At 37.3% G+C, this 20,546-nt stretch overlaps 1 pseudogene; it reads left to right on the top strand.

The window, feature by feature from the left end:
- LOC149201835 (uncharacterized) overlaps nt 1-20,110 on the top strand; it is a 37,086-nt pseudogene extending 16,976 nt beyond the window's left edge.
- The last annotated feature ends 436 nt before the right edge of the window (nt 20,111-20,546 follow it).

The raw sequence follows: 20,546 nt of genomic DNA, 5'->3' as shown, positions 1-20,546 counted from the left end.
TTTCAAAAATTTCTTCAAATGATAGTTGGTATACATCACCTCCACTCATGAGATCAAGGAGATAAATCCACTTATCCCTAATTGTTCTAAGTAAGAGGGTTTTTAGTGTGTCAGATCCTAAATGATGTAGTTTTCCCCTCTTAACCTTATACATGAACTTCTCTATTAGATCATCTAGACTCTCATCTTCTCTTTGATTCTTTCTAAAGATTTATTCTTTAATATCATGATCTTTATATTTTTCTATAAATATATTTTTCATATCACTCATGATCTTATTGAATTAGTCCCTAAACTCATGAACCATTTAAGAGCTCTATCCTTCAAAGTTGCAGGAAACAATCTCAGTTTTTGAGTTTTTAATAAGTAATCATAAGATCTACAAACAATTTCAAATTCAATGAGAAAGGCTTCCAGATCCTCTGACCTTAGACCATGAAATTTTTGAGGAAAAGATGGAGAGATGTTCTTCATTTTCACACTACCATCAAATTATATCTTGAATGGGAAATTCGAGAGGATCCTCCTCATTGTCATCATCTCCATCCATTTCTTCTACATTATTTTCCATATCTTCTTCTTGTACTTGTAAAAGTGGATGGTGATGTGGCTCTTACTACACCACATGATCAAATGGGGGGTGGGTTGGTGTTGGAGAATTTTTTAATTTTATGATTGAATGAAAATACTAATGCAATGCACTTTTTTATTTTTGAAATGAAATATTCCTAATTCAATTTTTTTTTTTGTTTTTGCAAAAAGTAAAAAGAAATGAATCAAATAGGGAAGAAAAAAATGCATACATTGACACCTCCCTAACAATGGCGCCAAAAAGTGATGAGCCTCGATATTGCAACAAGGATGTTGCAACTCCCATGGCTACCGACTTTAATTACCAGCACAGGGTTCGTACAAACTTAAGAGGTATTGGCACTATATATGCAACATACAATTTGTCCTTCATTTTTTGTCATAATGTAATGGAGTGCATGTACTAAAATCAAATCCTAAACTAATTGTAGAAAATGAACTACCTGAAATGGAAACCCTAACCTATTGCAAGAAATAAAGTACAAGGAAAGAAACATATTCTAATTGCATAAAGATTAGGAACTAAATGTAAAAGAAACCTAAATCAACCCTATTTATCACATGTGATGATTTAAAGTAACTGAGCATGGAATATGACCTAGTGAGTATTAATTACTACATGCATGTGCTAATTAAGAAATAAAAAGAATTATTTTTCTTTATCTTTTCATTTTATAAATGCAAATGATAATATTTCCTTATTCTTTGGCAGGGTAGACAGGTGTGGAGGAAGAGGGGTACAATGTTTTTGATGGCTTGGAGGTAAAGTAGAGGCCTAATCCTATATTAAATGATGAATTTTCTGAATTCGGGCTCAAAACAGGCTGCTACATCATTTCCTACAGGATGCACTAGTTCCTACAAGATCCCTTGTTTTATTACGAGAACATGACGAAAGATTAGGAAGTGGTATAGAAGGTGGAATGGAGCTCTAGAGAGCTGGATAATAGAAAAATAAGGCATGGAGGTGGAATACATTACCCAACAATAAACTATGGGCTTCAAGATGGGTAGATTTTCTCAATGGAAATGGCAATTTTTTCTTCTAAAACAAGAATTTCGGATTGAGATTTTAGTGGATTTTGGTGACATGGGGATGAGGCTTGGATGAGGCGAGTGAGATGAGTTCTCCCTGAAATGTAGAAGCTCTAGAAACAACACACATTACTGTCTTCATCTATCCACAAATCCATCTATAGATGGAAAAGATTTATTAAACAACGTAAAATTACTAGTCTAAAATCCAGAAATTGGAGAACTAATGAGCTAGTAAATCTATCAAATTCTTAACCTAATAAAGTGAAAATGAAATGGGGTAAATTTTGTTATTATATAGAATTATTTTGTGATCTAATTCAAGTGGAATGAACTTGATTGAAGCTCATTATCATGATCTAAAAAATAACATAATTTTATTGTTCTTTGCTACAAAGGAGTTCCAGAAATCTAGATTTGGGAATAAGAAAACTAATCCAAGTAGCTCAATGATTATTATGACCTCAAAAATATTTTCCAAGGATGATATGATGCTTTTTATCCTACAAAGGAACTTACATCAACCGTTTAACTCAATCCTACAACAATAAATCATTAATACTAAATGTAGAAATAGAAAGAAACAAGAACAAGAGATGCATTTGAATAAGAAGTGTAAAGAATTTGAAAAAATGATACAAAAGGGATGTGAGTCTCTTGGGATGGCCAAGCCAAAGGAAAATAATTCGTATGGAGGAGAACAATATTTAGAAGCTGAACATGACACCAATCTTCATTATTTTCATCAATACAATTACATCCCTGCAAGAAAATACAATGGAGATGCAAAAATATGAGTTCTCTCCACAAGAACAATAATAAAAATCTCCCCTAGAGGAAAATTTGATTTGGTACTTATAAAAGGTTATTAGGAATCATTCCCCATGAAAGGAGGAATCTTTCCCCACCAAAATCCCTTGATTAGTGGATATGGTTCCCAATGTTAGGAATCTGAATTAAATGGCAGGGAACACATTCCTAGATTTTTTCAATCATTGGAGTTCCACAATCTGTGTTATAATTCCATAATATCTTGTCAATTTATTATTTAATATTGATCCTCCTTTAGTAAGGAGAAACTCCCTAAATTATCTCCTCCTCCAAATATTCATAATTTTCCCAATATTCTCATAATATTCCACAAAAATAAATAATATTTGGCACACAAATGCAATTATTCATAAACCTTCCTAATAAACATATTAACATTTAAAATACATTATCTAATGAAAAATGAGAGGTTTAATATGATGAAGGATGGTTAGATGGGCTTAATTTATGTCTAATTTAGAGGCCAATCATCTACCTATAGAGCCATCCTCTCATGAGGTCTGAAACATCTCACACATACCTAGGAATCACTGGGACAATCGTCTGCATCACGGAACCCACAAGTGTACGAATCTAAATCACGTGATAAGGAGTTGATGTCGAGCATGTTAGAAACAACCAAGTCAGAGGGTAATAATGAGTCCCTTTTCTTGATCTAAGTTACCAAAAAAATATGGAATATGGAATATGGAACTCTTCGGGAATAAATTTGTTGAGGTCGATAGAAGAGAGCCCGCCAAAATTAAGGAAATGAGGAATCCTCAACAAAGGCACGAGGGAACATAGTAGAGTGACTGGCAGACTAACAACAGGGATGATGATGGAAGGAAACAAAATGAGTGGTGCATTGATGACTTCCCTTGTCAGAGCCTAGTAAAAATGGTTAACCTAGCAGCGAATGACTTGATTCTAGAGGGGATGGTCATTGACTCAAATACAGGTTCGACAAAGATGGAGTAGAATAAATGGAGGAAAAAATGAGTAAAGTTGGAGAAATGTTACATGACGACAAATGAAACACTGTAACAGAACTGAAGGAGACTCAAAATAGGCTCCATAAATACAGGGGTGGCACATCTCAGATGCTCTGAAGAAGGGTGACTCGATGAGGTTGCCACATGGGATAGGCCTATAGGGGACCATCAAAGCATGACTAAATGGTGGTTAGTCATGGTGAAAATCGACATGCAAGTCAACTAGTGGAAAGGTAAAGTGGTACCAGAGTACGGTTGTCTCAAATGAAGAGATTTGGTTTTAAGAGGCAGCAAATTGAGACATCATGGAAAAAATGGCTTTCGGGTGAAGTTTTAAATAACAAAAAAAAACAGGAGGCCCATAATATAATGTAGTGATAGCTTTCCAATGGTGTTGACGGTTCGTCAAACTGAGCTCCGGTTTGGTCATAATGGGTGATAGAAAAACTAGGATTTTTCCTATAAAAGGGCCTTTTGCCTCCAAATCTAGTGCATTTGTAGAGTGAGTTGTCAAGAATTTGGGGAGGAGGAGAAGGCCCTAAATATTTTGGAGATTGTAGTGGACAAACCTACTATCCGAATCAGGATATGCAAGTTGGAGGTACGTGGCCTCACCATACTCATCACTTTTGGTGGATTAGATTTTCAGATTAGGGCTTCAGCTCTTTGCGTGGGACGCCTGGTCATCCTCATGGTTGCAACACACTTTTGGGGGCCTGATTTTCACTCTAGAGCACAAAAATGGGGCCCACAAGTGCGCCCAATGCAATTTTGAGGGAAAAAACTACCTTCTGGGCTCAGAGGATGGGAAATACTGGTGGTTTGCTAAGACATGAAGCTAAGCCCAGGTCATGAATGCCTTTTACTCTTGACTGAAAAAACATAATGATATCTTGAAGGTATGGTAGAGTTAAAGATATTATGGCAAGAACACAATTTTGAGGCACCTCATGCTGAGATTCAGTGGAATCAATCAGTGAGAGGGATGTTGGCATGATATGGCATGTTGAATGTCTTAGAGAACCCTTTGATGAGGGTTTTAGAGCCCTTGTTATCAAGGATAGTTAGTTACTGGGATCTAGATCAGGAGGCCTTTGTATTATAGGGGCATAGGGTCGAGCTCACAATCCGACATCTACTTTCTGATAGGACTTCCCACTTTGGGGTTGGTAGGGGAGATACATCTAGTGCTACCTTGTGGGAGGCATGTTGATGAGTTTAATGAGCATCATTGTGTATCGGGTAGTCATTCTAAGGGCAAGACCATCTGGATTGATGACTTGGAGATGCTTAAGACACGAGCTATAGCCACAGTGGTGTTATGGAGCTATGGTAGCCATGCCTTCCACCATATTATTGGAGGGCAGATGATGCTGGTGGAGAGTTTGTTGGGAGGGACCTACTATGGGTGGACTGAGATGATGTTTTCGTCATTGAAATGATACTTGACACTATGCATATGGAGGACGAATGACAACTATAATTCATTTGGGACAGTTTTATGCTCACTCTTCATTGAGAAGATCCCCACTATGTGACCTCATGTTCAAATCTGTGATAGGGGCCTAGAGGAGCCCAAGATGCACCAGTGGGGGAAACTACTGTGATGAGGAGGTGGAGGGGCATTCAGACGAGTGTTTTGACGTGATTTTTTCACTCATTGGGACTAGATGCCACTATACATAGATGGTTATCCATAAAATGACATGAACTATCAGGGGGATCCTGACTTACAACTTCCACCAGGACAAGCATGGGGCCCAGATGGTAAGTGAAATTTGCTATATATTTGATGCATTTATAGTTTATGAAATATGTGTATGTGGTATTGATTTATAAACTTTCTGGTATGCAGATATAACATCGGTGAGGCCAGTAGGATACATGGGATGAGCTGCAACACCTAGGGTTGTAGATCAAAGGGGAACCTCATCACGACAAAGACCAGATGATGATGTTCTACTCGAGGATCTCTGACATAGATGTGACATATTTCTGACTGGGGTGATAGAGCATGGGTGGCATGAGTTAGAATATTGTTATATAGATGAGTGTATGTGCCTTCCCTTGGAGTGGTAAGGAATTGTGCAATGCATGGCGATGGCTGGACAGGGAATATGAGATCTACGAGTTGGGGAATTGGAGTTGTTGGCTCAGGAATGTCCAGATGATAGTGATTAGGCATAGGGACATGTGCGTCCCCATTTTTTTTATGATAACATGTTAGTGAGCATGTTGGATGTATTTAGAGTAGTGGACTCAGAACATTATATGGAGATACATATTTGTGATTATGCATATTTTTTGTGTGATGATTTTGGTCACCATTTATTTATGGATGTCCTCTTACATGTGATAAGTTTCAATTTAGAATGTTATTTGTAGTGGTAGCTACATAGTGATTCTGGCCTCTAGGCACATGATTGAATGAAATGGATTCAAGTTCATGCACCAAAATCTCAACTCATAGATATTTACTAAATAAAACAGGATTATGCACAGGACAAACACCATTCAATTGCATGACAAGTAGCAAATAATCAAGATAAACATGAAGTTGAAGGATGCGAAAATCAAGGGCATAGGTTAACAAGCCTATAACAATGTAATATTTGGCCTAGTTATTAGTGGCAGATCTAATGCAAATGCCATTGGAGCAGACTAACGAATGGCAATATTCTTGGTGAAGCGACTTGCACCATCAGCAAAATCGATATGAGGTGTGGATGATGGATCCATCTAAAAGATGCAAGAAGATATTGTGAAAGAATTTGGCAGATGCAAACTACCTAAATGCAAGAAGAAAGAAATAGATACACACATTTCAATGGGAAATGCTATCGGTAAAAATTTTTGAGGTAGAGTGCAGTTCAAGGCTTGGGAAGGATTTCTCCTTCTCGATCCTCTAATAGGTATGCCCCCTTGCCTAAGAACTTATGGATGATAGAAGGCCCTAGCCACAATGTTTCAAACTTCCCACATCACAGGACATCATGAGCTTGGTCATACACGAGAACAAGGTCAGCTTCATGGAAGGTACGAGGGTGGACTCTGTGGTCATACTAAGCTTTGGTGTACCTTTTGGTTGCTTCGATGGTTTGCAATGCAACACAACAACCTTTGGAGCCATGCTCAAGAATTATAAGTAATTGTTCTAAGGTTTGGGTGTAGAAGAGGAGTTCGACGGAAAGGTGAAGGGAATGGATTTCACACTCAATTGGTAAAACTACTTCGTCTCCAAAAACAAGGTTGAAATGAGTGAACTTGGTGGTGGTCTTCACAAAAGTTCTATAGGCCCACAAAGTAGGGAAGAGTACTAAATCCTAGTTGATCTTATGTTTATTCAATGTCCATTGAAGCATATTCTTGAGGATCTTGTTGACAACTTCAAATTGGCTATTTCCTTGGGGATAATAAGACGATGAATATTGATATTCAAAGCCCAACTCAGATGATATCTCATGCCATATCTCATCTTCAAAATGTCGGCCATGGTCTAATACCAATTTTTCAAAACCCCAAATCGAGTGATAATGTGGTTGAAAAAGAAGAGGGCTGCAATAGTCATAACATTATTAAACGTTGGCATGGCTTCAGCCCATTTGGTGAAATAGTTGATGACCATGATAATATACATGTGGTTATTAGAATATGGGGGTCAAAAATACATAAGGTCAATATACCATTTACAGAAAAGACTGGCTGCGACAACTGGGTGGAAGGGAGTAGGTGGAGCTCGCTCCTTAGGGGCATATAACTGGAAATTCGAATAGTGTTTGACCACCTTAATACAATCACTAAAGAGAGAAGGCCAAAAATACCCAGCACACACAATTTTCTCGGTAGTGGCCATTCTGAAGAGGTGACCACCACAAGCGCTTCCATGGTAGGCATTGAGCACTTGCTCAACTTCACGATGTATGAGACAATGGTAAAGTATATTGTTGACACGTCATCGATCATCATGAGTAACATGGGTGGTGAATTTCTGGGTTCACAGATATGTGAGGATGTCACCATACCATGGATCATCAGAGGTAATAACAAACAAGTGTTCATCTAGAATATCATCATTAACCGGCAGAATAGGCTCATTGGTGGGTAGTTAGGAAATGAGTTCAATGAGGGCCAAAACTTTCTTACTCTTACCTGTGATAAATTCAGGATCTAATTCCTAAAGGATAACGATCCAACAAGCATACTTCCTGCTAATGATCCATTGACTCAATAGAAAATCCATGGTGTTGGAATTGGTCACAACTTAATTGAGAACACGAGAGGCAATGCTAGCTTTTCTTCATAGGAATAGGAAACAAGGGGATGGTTGAGGATCTCACTGACATGGTAATGGACATGCTCAATTCCTGAAGAATCTTCTTTTATAATGACCCCTGCAACAAAATAGGTGGATTTCGAGATATACAAGATGAAATCCATTTCAAATTTTGGTGGACTAATCAAGTGAGGAGAAGTGAGAACACGTGTTAGGGAATCAAAATCTTGTTGAGCTTGGTCATCTCAAATGATTGGAATGATATATCGAAGGAGTCAAAGGAACCCATGAGCCATTATGGCATAGTCAGGAACAAACAAACAAAGGAAGTTAGCTTTGCCTTGGAGGCTCTGTAACTCGCAAAAGTTACGAGGAGGAGGAAGTTCAAGAATGGCTTGAACTTTGAGCGGGTCAAGAGTGATACAGTCTTTGGACACAATGAAGCCCAAAATATGTCCAACAGGAAAGAAAAATACACGCTTTAGTGGGTTAAGGAAAATTTTATACTTCCAACATCGTAGAAACACTATATGCAAATCATGAAGGTGTTGTGCCCGAAGTTTGGAACGAGCAATGAAATCAACTAGATATGCAAGGATAATGTGAGCCAAGTCATGAAAGAAATAGGACATGGCATGTTGAAAAGTGGCCCCAACGTTCTTCAAACTGAAAGGCATGACTTTGTATGAAAAGGTTCCCCACAGACAAGTGAAATAATTTTTCAACTGATTTCCATAACCAATATAGATTCAATTATATTTGTAGAATTCATCCATAAATGATAGAACCTCATGCCCTGCACACTCATCAATGACCTAGTCTATGAAGGGTGTGGGAAATTTTTCTTTTGGAAAAGATTTTTTTAGATCGTGGAAGTTAGTGCAGACATGGATGGTGCCTTATTTCTTGAGAACGGGAACAAGATTAGACACCCATGTGGTGTATTCGATAGGATAGATGAAACCAAACTGCTTGAGATTATCGATTTCAACTTTGATAGCTTCACGATTGGAAGGATGGATAGGTTGTTGTTTTTGGTGGATGGGTATGGCATCAGGCCAAGTGTCAATATGTTGTTCAATAATGGTGGGATCAAGTTCAGGAATTTCAAAATAAGATGAGGCAAAAACATCATAGAATTCCTTGAATAGCCTGGTGTAAGCGTCAATTTCTTCCAGGTTGCATTGTGCCCCCAAGACAATGTTTTCTTCAATGCCAGGTTTGTTTGAAATGTTGATTTTTATGGTGGGGGTAGTGTTAACCATATTTTATTCTTCAAAATCATCTGGTGCATGAATGGGATTTTGGAAGCAATTGAATTCACCATGGATGAAATACTTGGACTCCACAACATATGGGTCATGGGTCTGTTGTGGAAGGAAGTATACATGATGGTGCATATCATCCCAAGGGTAATTAGGGGTGGTCATAACTTCCATGATTTCTTCATCATAATGGAAGATGGGCATTTTGAAGGAAGAAAGACCACATGATGGAGAAGAGCTACCTCAAACATCTTCATGAGAGACAAGGTTCACATACACATCGTCAAGGCTGGGAGACATATGACTAGTAGATGGAATATTTATCGATGTCAAGACATATGTGTTCATCGAAGAAGGTTAAATAGAATCATAAGAGGATAAATCAAGGGAGTTCCAAGGCATCAATCTGATGGATGATGACAACTAGAGAATAGGCGCAGAACTATCCATCATCTCAACATCAGGGGGAGGGCTCACAATTCGTGTTTGAGAGACCTCCTGTCCCCTTGTAGGAGTGGGACCAAAATCTGTAGGTAAAGTAGAGGTGGACTCATTACGAGCGGCCTCTAATTTACGAAGCAATTGAAGTGTATCATGAAAATCTTGAAGACAGGGATAATGATGGGAATAGTGGCCATAGTTATCACACAAAGTGCATGAGTGGTTTGTGTGTAATGATCAGATCTTCTTAGCTAACTTAGGTAAGGTAACATGGACCTAAGGAATGTTAGAATCAGGAAAGGTATTAATGAAGACATCCTTAACATGAGGAATCTGAGGATAATTATTGGTGGCATGATTGAAAACATCACCTAAAGCATAAGGAGGAAGAGGATTTGGTGGCTTAGGAGGAGATGAAGTGGCTCAGGGGGCCTTGTCTTTAGGTCCCCTTTTCTGGGCTTTATCCCACTTGCCAGATGCTTTCGCAACATGAGTAGGCTTGTGTTTAGGTTGTTGTGGAATTGAAGCAAAGGTAGGGGTGGGAACAATTGGTTGGAGCGGGGTCAAAGAAGTGTAAGGTTTCAATTGATTCAGTGGAGTGTTTGTGGGCAGATCAATATACCATATTGGGATCCCCAAGGTAATATTGGCTAAACTCAACATAGCCATGACAGGTGTAAGTTAAACTCTGAGAGGTAGAAATAAGAAAGTTATCTAACAAGAAGGATAGTCGCCTAGAGGAACTACTCCACAATGTTTAAGGCTTGGGGAATGGTTCTGGGTAGAAATGGATTAGGAGAGACACTAGTAGAAGGAAATTATTCTTGAAGAGTAATACCAACAGGTTGGGTTGGGTCAGGAGAAACAGGTTGTGGAGGTGTGGTTTGTTGTTAAGGCATATCGAACCATTTGTGGGCATCCCTTGATGCTTGGAGCATGCAAACACTTGATGAGATAGGCACACAAGGAGTAGGTGGTGGGCCATAGTAAGAACCAAGAAAAATGGAATCTATATACTCCTAGAAAGATAAATGAGATATTCTTATTGTGAATCATGGAAGAAATGTTGGACGAAGGTGATGTCTGGGCTTTTGCATCATAGTATGTCAACTAATCAATTGTGACGATATTTCCATTGTGGGGAGAAAAAATCTTACGGTGAACCATATATGTCACAAATGACATGGCATAGGTATAACTATGACCCAAAAGTATGTTATATTCTAAGGGAGAATCAATGACTTCAATGTCAATATGGACAGTTTTTCTAGCAACTGTGACTCAATAATTGTGGTATAAGCCAAGGCACCATGAAGGATGACCATCCAATGCCCAAAGAGTGATGGTGGATGGGGATAGGTCAAGGGAACCAAGTTGCTTCCAAACACTGACATCCATCACCTAGGTGGAGGTGCCTTCGTCAATGATACACCATTGGACAATGGTGTTTGTAATGGATACTAGTATTTGGAATGAAACGGATGAAGGTAGAGGAGTATGTTCTAACTTGTCAACATGAACGGAAATCATCTGATCATCTTGAGGATGCACCACACCCAAGGCATACAGTAGAGATTTCCATTAGGTTGGGAACATCTAGAGGACATCTAGCATTGATATGGTAGTAGGAGACTGCGCCAAGTCATCTACTATGCAATATGTATGGGCGGCTTTAGCAGAAGCAACATTTAGACGTAACAAACTTTAGGGATTGTGGGTATGACCTCAAACTTAGGTTGATGGATTTGTAAGGTTCCATTAGATGACGAAAGAGGCTCAGTGGATACTTTGGGTTGGGACTCAGTCACTGACTTAGCAGGTGGCTTGTCATATTGGCACAATCGAGTCTGAAAGTTTACTTGCTCGGTATTTAGCTCATCATAATTCACCATAAGAATGGTGGAGCTGGTTGAGCTAGCTAACCTTGTGTAGGTTGGGTATCTATGTATCCTTAGTGAGGGTAAGGACTGGTAAGCACTTCCAGTTGAGATGAAGCAGGTGGGGGAGGAGGAGCGATGGTTGTGATCTTGGAAAAGCTTCTTGAGATTCCCATACTTGCCGCATTTGAGGTAAAAGAGGACACTCATGAGTGTAATGATCGTATACTCCGAAAAAAGGACAACGTTTGTTTGTATGAAGACCCTTGATTTTCTTAGGCTGACCACCCTGTTGTTGGGTTGCGAGATTAGGTTGAGGACCTTGCGGGGTATTGGTTGGAGGAACCTGGTTGCCTTAATTACCTTTAGACTTCCGGTTATTATTATCTTTCCCCTTCTTCCTTTCTTGGGGTTAGGAGGATTGGGTACACTTTGCTAAGCATACACTTGTCCTTGTGGAGGAGGTGGTTGTTGTTGCGAAGGGGGAACAGGCATGGGGGGCTGGGGCATTGGTGCCAGAGAAGATGGAGTGCTAGGGTGTGCATACTAATAATAAGGAAATGGGGAAAAATTGGTATAAGCAGAAGTTGCAATAGCTAGTCCTAAGATCAGTTGATGTAGATGGGGATTTGAATATGGCATGCTCAGACCTGGATAAAGATTACTGTCAAAAGGATTAGGGGAGGGATAATTGTAAGTGGAACTGGTCCCCCCCTGAGGTTTAACATCACTCATCTGTGGTGGAGCGTATGGTGATATGGTTCCAACTATGCTATCCATGGCATGCGATGCCCCTAGTGCATTAGCAACACCAGGATGACGTAAATTATGGATGATAGTGTAAACATAACATGACTGGGCATAGATCATATCAAATTTTAAGACTATTTGGAGTGCCTCTTCCTCAAACTAGGGGAAGTGTGACATGACATATTTTGAAATGGGGTCCAATAGCAATCGAAGGAACTAATACATATAGACTCGATCTTCAAAATCAGGAGCTCTATTGATACTCCTCCTTATACACCATTACTGAACATGATCAGAAAGGTGAGTGGAAGGGGTTTGACAGAAATAATTCAAAATTTAGGTACCGATATCATAACAAAGAGGTAACTGGAAATATGAAAGAAAAGTTGTGGCAACGGTCCCTAAAGTGGAATGGGTTACTCTAGTCTAGTTGACATACCACTTAGCAGCAGTTCCAATGAGTGTTCCCTAGAATAAATGAAGATAGATGGAGTCTTTAGTAGTGGAATTTAATGAACAACACATATGGAAGGAGCAAACATGATTAGTTTGATATTCTCCAGGATTACATTAACACTTTTGGATGTCTAAAGGGAGTTTAATAGGCATAATTGGCCATGTGGGATCATGGAGAAGAGGATCATTGATAAGATGGCTAAAATATGGGAGACTTAAACCATCCATAAAATAAAGTAAGGGAGTAGGATTGACCACACCGGTTGGGGTTCCACTGGTGGGTGTACCTCGGCTAGAACTTGGGTTACCACCCTGGGGTCCCACACCCATGTTGGTGCCTAACATGGCGCTAATATAGTTTTGAGAAGACGTGAAATAAAAGGATGAACTAAGTGAAGAAGCATAATCAAAATCATAATCAGAATGATGACCTGATGGAGGACTGGGTGGATGTACTCTAACTCGACGGGGAGGGGTAATATGTCCTAATGGGAATTGAGGGTGAAGACCTCGAATTTGATGCAACAAATTCATTGGAGGCATAATGGTGTCTAGACTAAGGGTGATGATAGGAATAAAGGAGAAACAAATAGCAAGAAAACACCTAGTGCAGTGGTGCCAAGTGTAAATTAACTATTTTAATGATGTTACTCTAATAAAAGAAAACACTTCCTTTCAAAAAACAAACCTCTAGCCTATAGGTGATCTTAATCCTAAAAAAATTCTAGATCTATTGTTTCAGATGGCCTTCCAAAGAACTTCTTACTTGACAAATTTCAATCCCCACAAGTAGAGTTGTCTAGAAAAAGGTGGGGTAGAGAACTAATTTCTTCCCATAGCCAGTCCTATAAGGTGTTTTCCTAAGATTTTTCATAAGATTACCTTGTCCCATGGGGTTGGTCAAGTCTTGAGCTTCTTGGTAGTTATCCACCACATGTAATTCCTTGCCATGAGTTGGGTAGGCCCGAGGAGAACTACTTGCATGATGACCTAGCATAAGCCCCTCTAAATTGATTTTCTAACACACTCTGCCTTTGACCATGGGATGGTGAAGGATTTTAAGCTCCCTAATATGTAAAATTTGATGTCTCAATGAAAGTGACTGATGGATGTTATTGGAAGCCTATTACATTGATCCTACACCTGCACTACAAAGATTGTTTGGCATTGTTTCCCAAATGGGCTTAATCCATGTGTGTTGATTTATTAAGGTGTAGTGTTTCAAGTCTTTGCTTGGAGGTGTTAACCAAGATCACATTCTCATAAGGTGTAAGTGCACAAAAATAATATGTCAAGTGCATGAGTTTATTAACCATGTTTCATGATGTCATGTGCTGTTCAAAGTAAAATGCTGAAATACTATAAATAAATCAGAAAATGACAAAAAAATAAACAATCGATCAAGCACACAAAACCACACCCACAAGGGCTACTAAAAAACTAAGCACGAGAGGGAAAACAAGCTACCAAAAGACACATAAAGAGGAAAAAAATATCTATTGTCAAGGGACTAGGATCTAAAGGCTCTCAACTATTGTAAATGAAGCAGACAAACAACAAAGAAAAGACGTGAAAAATGGTGCAAAGGATAAGTGTGAAACTCTAAGAGCTAGGATGCTCAAGGGGATCCTAAGGGGAAAAGGAAAACCCAAGCTCTAAAGGGAGAGAAGGTAAAATAAACTTATTGAGGAGATCTGTAAACTGATGGATTAGATCTAAAAATCACTGGCTGAAAATGTTGAAAGCCCTAGACTCCTCACTCAACAAATATCTTCCTAACAATGTGCAAGTGTACTTTAAAACCTAAGGGGATATTTCCTTCCTCGAAGAGATAAATCGAGTGGATCCAGGACTTAGGGAGACTGAAAAATAGAACTAAAGTACCCAAACCAATCTATAGACAACACTCTTGGCAATTCTATAAAAAAATTAAAAAAATTATGGAAAAGTTATAAAACATAGGTACTGACCTGTTTATGAGGAAAATGTATGCTCTGTAAGTTGTTTATGGGGCTGAAAAGTGCACTCTTCTCCCCGAAGTCTCGATTGGTGGATATTGCATCAGTCTTGTTGTCTCTTGCTTGACTAGTAGCTGTGACCTGCAGAAAAGACCAAAAACCCACCATAATTCAAAAATATGAAAAAATAGGGTTTAATACTATAAGTAGAAATTGACTTGGCTAAAATAACTATAGAATACCCTAAAATTTCTGAAACTTCAATCACCCAAGAAATTTGTTATTACAACTGTGGGGTCACGATTTGCTAGTGTGAAAATTCTTGGGAGGTGTACCAAAAATACTTCACTTAAGTCACTAGGTGACAAGTGACCCTAAAAACAAGTTGATCGATGTTGTGGATTCAGATCTAGTGACACAAATAGAAAACATGCACTAAAAGTAGATATGATCTAGAACACAAAGAAGTAGTATAAAATATCCAGCATAATAACCCAATTGGAAAAACTTTTTTGATTGAAAAATTCTTTTATTAAGAGCACCTGGTGAAGGAGATCTATAGATGGGTTTGTAAGTCCCCCTCCATGGGATTTGTCCTTCGATTTCCTTGATTCTTCAAAAAATTATTCTCTCTCTCAATATGTGAAAAACCCAAAAAAAAGTAGAGAACTCAAAACGGGAGCTCAAATAAAAAAGGATGATAATGTTGACGATAATTCTGATCATGGCGAAGAGTGAATGAAAAACCCTCCTATTTATAACAAAGTATTGATTTAGTCTAAAAAATGGAGACTAATAAAATAATATTAACAAAATTCAGATCTAATTGCTTGGAATACTTTATTTTATTTAATGGAGAGGGAAAATATATTTAAAATGGTTAAATGCATTTATTTAGAAATAATTAACAAATAAAATTATTTATTAATTATTTTGCTAGAATTAAGAAAGGTGTGAAATGAAAATAATTATTAAATGGTGATTTAATAATTATTCTAATAATAGAAATAAGGAAAATTAAATAAATATTCTAATAATAGAAATAAGGAAAATTAAATAAATAGTGATTTATTCAAATACTCATCAGGGATTTAGTCAAATGTAACAAGGAATAATTATTTAAATAATGATTTAATAATTATTCGTAGAGAAAATTAAATAAATGATGATTTATCTAATTATTATCATGGGTTTTTTTAATTTAAATCCGAAAATAATTTAATAAAAATGGTTTACTAAATTATTTTCCATAGTAAAAGCAAATTTACTATGGTAAAAATTAAACCTACATTGTGTATTTCAATCCACCTAGTTATAAATGGCTAAGTGATCATTTTTTGGTGATAACACTATGTCCCAACAACTTCCTTTCTTGCAATGCAAAGAATGAATTCTTTGGATTCAATGAAAGGCCAAATTTTCTACACATGAGGAAATTTTTTCTTAAGTGCTTTAGATTATCTTTGGTTGATTTCGATAAAATAATCATGTCATCAAGAAAGATTACTATGAACTAATCTCTCTCCCCTACAAATGAAATATCCATGGCCCTTTCAAAAGTAACTCTGACATTCATCAACCTGAAAGGAATTTTATCATACATAAATGTAGCCCACGACATTGTGAATCCAATCATGCCTTTGTAATCTGGGTGCATTTCTATCTGATTCTAACTCGAGAAGACATCCATTAAAGATATTTTGGATGCTCCTATTACCTTTTGTAGCAAGTGTTCCATCTTAGGAAGAGGATAATTTTCTTTCAATAAACATTGGTTTAGGTTCCTAAAATCAACAAAAAGTGTGATATCTCCAATTTTCGTTCGGACAAGTACCAAATTGGCCACCCACTAAGAATATCTCAGTGGAAATATGCTATTTCCATCCAGTGATTTTTTGATCTCCTTTTCTATCGCTGGAAATAGGATGGGATGAAATTTCGTGAGTTTCTCCACAAAAGTCTTAGTATTTTCTTTCAATGGTATTCTATGTTGAATAATGGAAGTATGAAAGGTATTGAAATCTTCATAACTCCATTAAAAAACATCTTTAAATTTCTTGAATAACTCAACGAACTCTTTTCTATAGTCGAGTTGCAAGGGCTTAACAAGTTTTACCTTTTGGAGATTTTCCTCTATATCAAGGTTATGTTCTTCCACATTCTTGTCCACTAGATTAAAGACTGAACTACTTTGTATATCATTCTAATCAAATATTTTCTCCAGAGGAACCAACCTTTTGGGGATGAAGCTATTATTTAGTTGGAGAACTTCACGTCCTCCTACTTGATTTAGGAATTCGTTATTGTCACCTTGGTCAGAGTCTTCACTTCAATCATCACGTGGTTCTTCACTCAAGTCAATATTGATTGTTGAAAACTCATCCATGATTTCTAGGAACCTCTTTAACTGTTGATCATCTTCAAATACTTGTCAATTCTTAATGTTGTTAGGGAAAGATGGTCAGTAATGCATTTCCACTTCACTCTTCAATTTCAGCTCTGAAGGATGCCAAAAGTTGTTCGTTGTGATTGCTAAGGCATATGTGAGTTTATTATCTTCTCCGCACACACTGTACTGTTAACAGAATCAAAATAATTCTCAATAATATCCCATGTAGTATGACCTTCTTTGGGGGTGTTAGATAGTATAATTTTTTTTCACTTTTAGGACTACTAATTTTGAATCACCAAAAACTACAAGATACTTTATTCCCATTTTATGAGTTGTCTCTAATCCTAGAACCAATGGTTCATATTTAGTGACATTGTTAGTGGCACAAAATTATAGTTTATAGGAAAATGAGATGCTTTTCCTTAGGGGTGGTATCAAAATCACTCCTGCTCATGTGCCTTCCAAACATGATTGAGTCTGTATGCTGGCTCTTGTATCATAGGACTAGCCATTATCTCCATAGCATGTTCAGGAGTGACTTATGGAATATAGAATCCCATTGATTCTTATGTGGCATATACATTGTTGTCGTATTTCTTAGCATCGCTAATAACATAAAGGAGCTTAGCCTCTCTATAGATTATATGTTCTTGTCCTCCAAAAACAGGTATGGTGACATATGATATGTCCATTTGAAGATTTGCTCCCAATTTCCTAGTCCATGACCTAGAAAGGAGAAAACCATAGGAGGATGGTATTTCGACTACCACTATGTCCACGACCAGGCTCTTATTGGATATTTTGGTAAGTGAGATTACTAGGTACTTGATGATGTTGAATCTCTTTACTCTCTTTGAATCAAATGAGTATATATCATGGTATGGTTTAGTGATATCTAGACCCAACTATACCATAACTGATTTTGGCATGAGATTATGGGATGCCCCTAATTACGACATATAATCATGTAGCAACTTGTTGTTCACATTCAAGGTAATGTAGAAAAGATGATTATCATCATCTTATTCCTCTACATGAGGTGTATGATCCACATGTGGACGGTCTCCTTGAATATTGAGAGTGTTGTTATGGGTGATCTTCCTATAGGGAGCCATAATTTTTCGTATTAGTGGTTTGTAGGTCAAGTTCTTTGCTAATACAAATAGAGGAATGTGAACTTATATCTTACTTAGTTCTTGTTCAATATTAAAAAGAGGGGCTATGTTTTGTTCTTCCTCCTTGGTCAGTTGACACTAGGCCAATGGAGGCATTGGATATTTAGGTGTCTCTACATCTTGTGTGGAAGGTGGATTTTGGTCTGGAGTGTTATTTCTTTTCTTCATTGGGAACTCTGGTGCTCTGGTTAAGGGTTTAGGAGGTCGATGGACGTTAGCTTTTGTCAGTTCAAGGTTAGGTGGTGAAATTGTAGGTTTATTCAGCTTGATATGTTGATTTACAGCAATGGGTCACCTTTCCCTAGGTCATAGGTCCTAGATTCTTTTGATTTCTGCCATAACTATAATTCCCTACTTAATCTTATCATGCAAATTTTATTTAACTAAAAGTATTGACTCATAATTATCAAGAAATATTGGTCTATACTTACATTTGTGAAACTGTAATTTTTATTTACTGATACAAATTTTATCATTGTTATTAATCAATTCCCAACTTGTCTTCTCAAATTTAATTTTGGATAGGATATGGTCTCCTTCCATTTATTCCAATTTAAATATCCATATCTCAAGATGTCATCTCAATATCTACTTGGGAGAAGATATGGCCTTCTCCAATTAATTTCCAAATTAAATATCGATATCTTATCCCCAAAATGTCTTCTCAAAATCTACTTGGGAGAAGATATGGTCTTCTCCAATTAATTTCCAAATTAAATATCCATATCTTATCCCCAAAATGTCTTCTCAAATCTACTTGGGAGAAGATATAGTAAGAAAATTCAAGGATACTAAATGAAAGGATGAAGGGGTAGTCATGAAATTAATGATAGGTGGTTGAGGTGGATGGGAGGAATAGGCATAAAAGGGGAAGGATGATGAGAGGAGAGGGGAAATCATTGGTCTTGGCTTTGTTTTGGAGGATTTTCTTTTGAGGGAGGAATGTGAGGAAAGAGAAGGGAGGGAAGGAGATCAAACTTGGATCTGGAGAGTGTTTGTTAAACTTGGACACACTACATCTAGTTGGACTTGGGCTCAGAGGGCTAGGGAACCTATGGAGGTTCCCTGGGCTAGGAATTACTTCCTAGTTGGTTGTGAGGTAAATCCAGTCTGGTAGTCAAGAGGAGCATCCCAGCAGAGTCAGGAGCTCTTGAGCATCTCAACTAAGCTATTGGAATAGGTATTATCAATCATTTATTTTAGTTATGTAAATTATTACAAGTTATACATATTGCAGATAAATTGTTACAAGCTATACATGTTATAGATTAAATTAATATATGTTCATGCTTATGATGTTTTATAAACCTGAAATTTTCCTTGTGATGAAAATTAGTGATATTTATTTGAATGAGTGTAGAAGTAGTTAGAGGACCTATAGTTGGGTGCTCACATGTGGTATCAGAGCCCAGATTCAAAATCTGGACCCAAAACCCAGTAAACCCAAATTTCCGTTGTAAGAGCTTGTAACCCTCATAATTACTTGTAATCCTAATATATATATATATATACAATTTGTTTTTAGATTGAATATAACATACAGACGCCAAGCTATGTACAGATTGCAGAGGGAGCTGTTGGACTAGAAATATTGTACTAATGCTTAGCTCGTTTCCACCCTCTTCCAAATAATTCGTTTCGTATCAGTTGGAAAGGAAATTGGCATATAGATGCTTGCTTGGGTTGCTTGATGTTCCCCTTGGTGAACATGTTATCACAAATTAATCTAGACTTGCTGTTGTTTCCATCTCCCATTACATCCTCCCATGTAGAGAAGTCAATAATGGCTCCAGATTCAGTTGCCATACTTCTTTATGCCATAGTTGTCTTAATCTATGCACCTATATGGGAAGAGGTGATATTCTAGGGATTCCTTTCTCCCTCTTTAACAAGCTATATGCCCATCTCGAGCTCTATACTTGTTGGTGCTATTGCATTTGCATTACCTCACTTTAGCATGCAACGTTTACTTCCCCTTACATTCTTGGGCCTTGTCATGGGTATTGTTTTTATACACTCATGCAATCTTATTACATCAATTCTCTTGCATAGTTTGTGGAATGGATTTGTATTCTTGGACTTATTGAGATGACATCCTTGCAATTTGTAGTTCACATTTGTGACTGTGCAGTGTATATAGCAAACATTAGATGGCCATTGCAAAACATTTTGGAATATATATATATATATATATATATATATAATATTTTATTGGAAGGGCACTCTAATTAATTATCTGTTGCCAATGTTTTAACATTCATTAGAGATCTTAACTATTTTTACTGTAAGTGGTGGGAGTAGCAATGATAACCAAAATTGGTGATTACTTGAGTGAGAGGTTGCCTGCATATCCTTGGTGCCTTTAATTTTTTATTTATTAAACAATAATATTTAGAAAGAGTAGAAACATTATATAGTATATCCAAGGGGTGGAGGAGAAAAACATATCAAAACTTCTTCCTTACCTTTGCTAAAGCTGAGAAATACTCAGAATATGCTAAAGCATCTAAACCCTTGACATCCTATAT

Source organism: Pinus tabuliformis, chromosome 2_1, assembly GCF_031772625.1.
Source record: "Pinus tabuliformis cultivar Carrire ecotype Pingquan chromosome 2_1, CPIR1, whole genome shotgun sequence".
Lineage (NCBI taxonomy): Eukaryota > Viridiplantae > Streptophyta > Pinopsida > Pinales > Pinaceae > Pinus > Pinus tabuliformis.
This window is presented reverse-complemented; position numbering and strand designations above follow the sequence as displayed.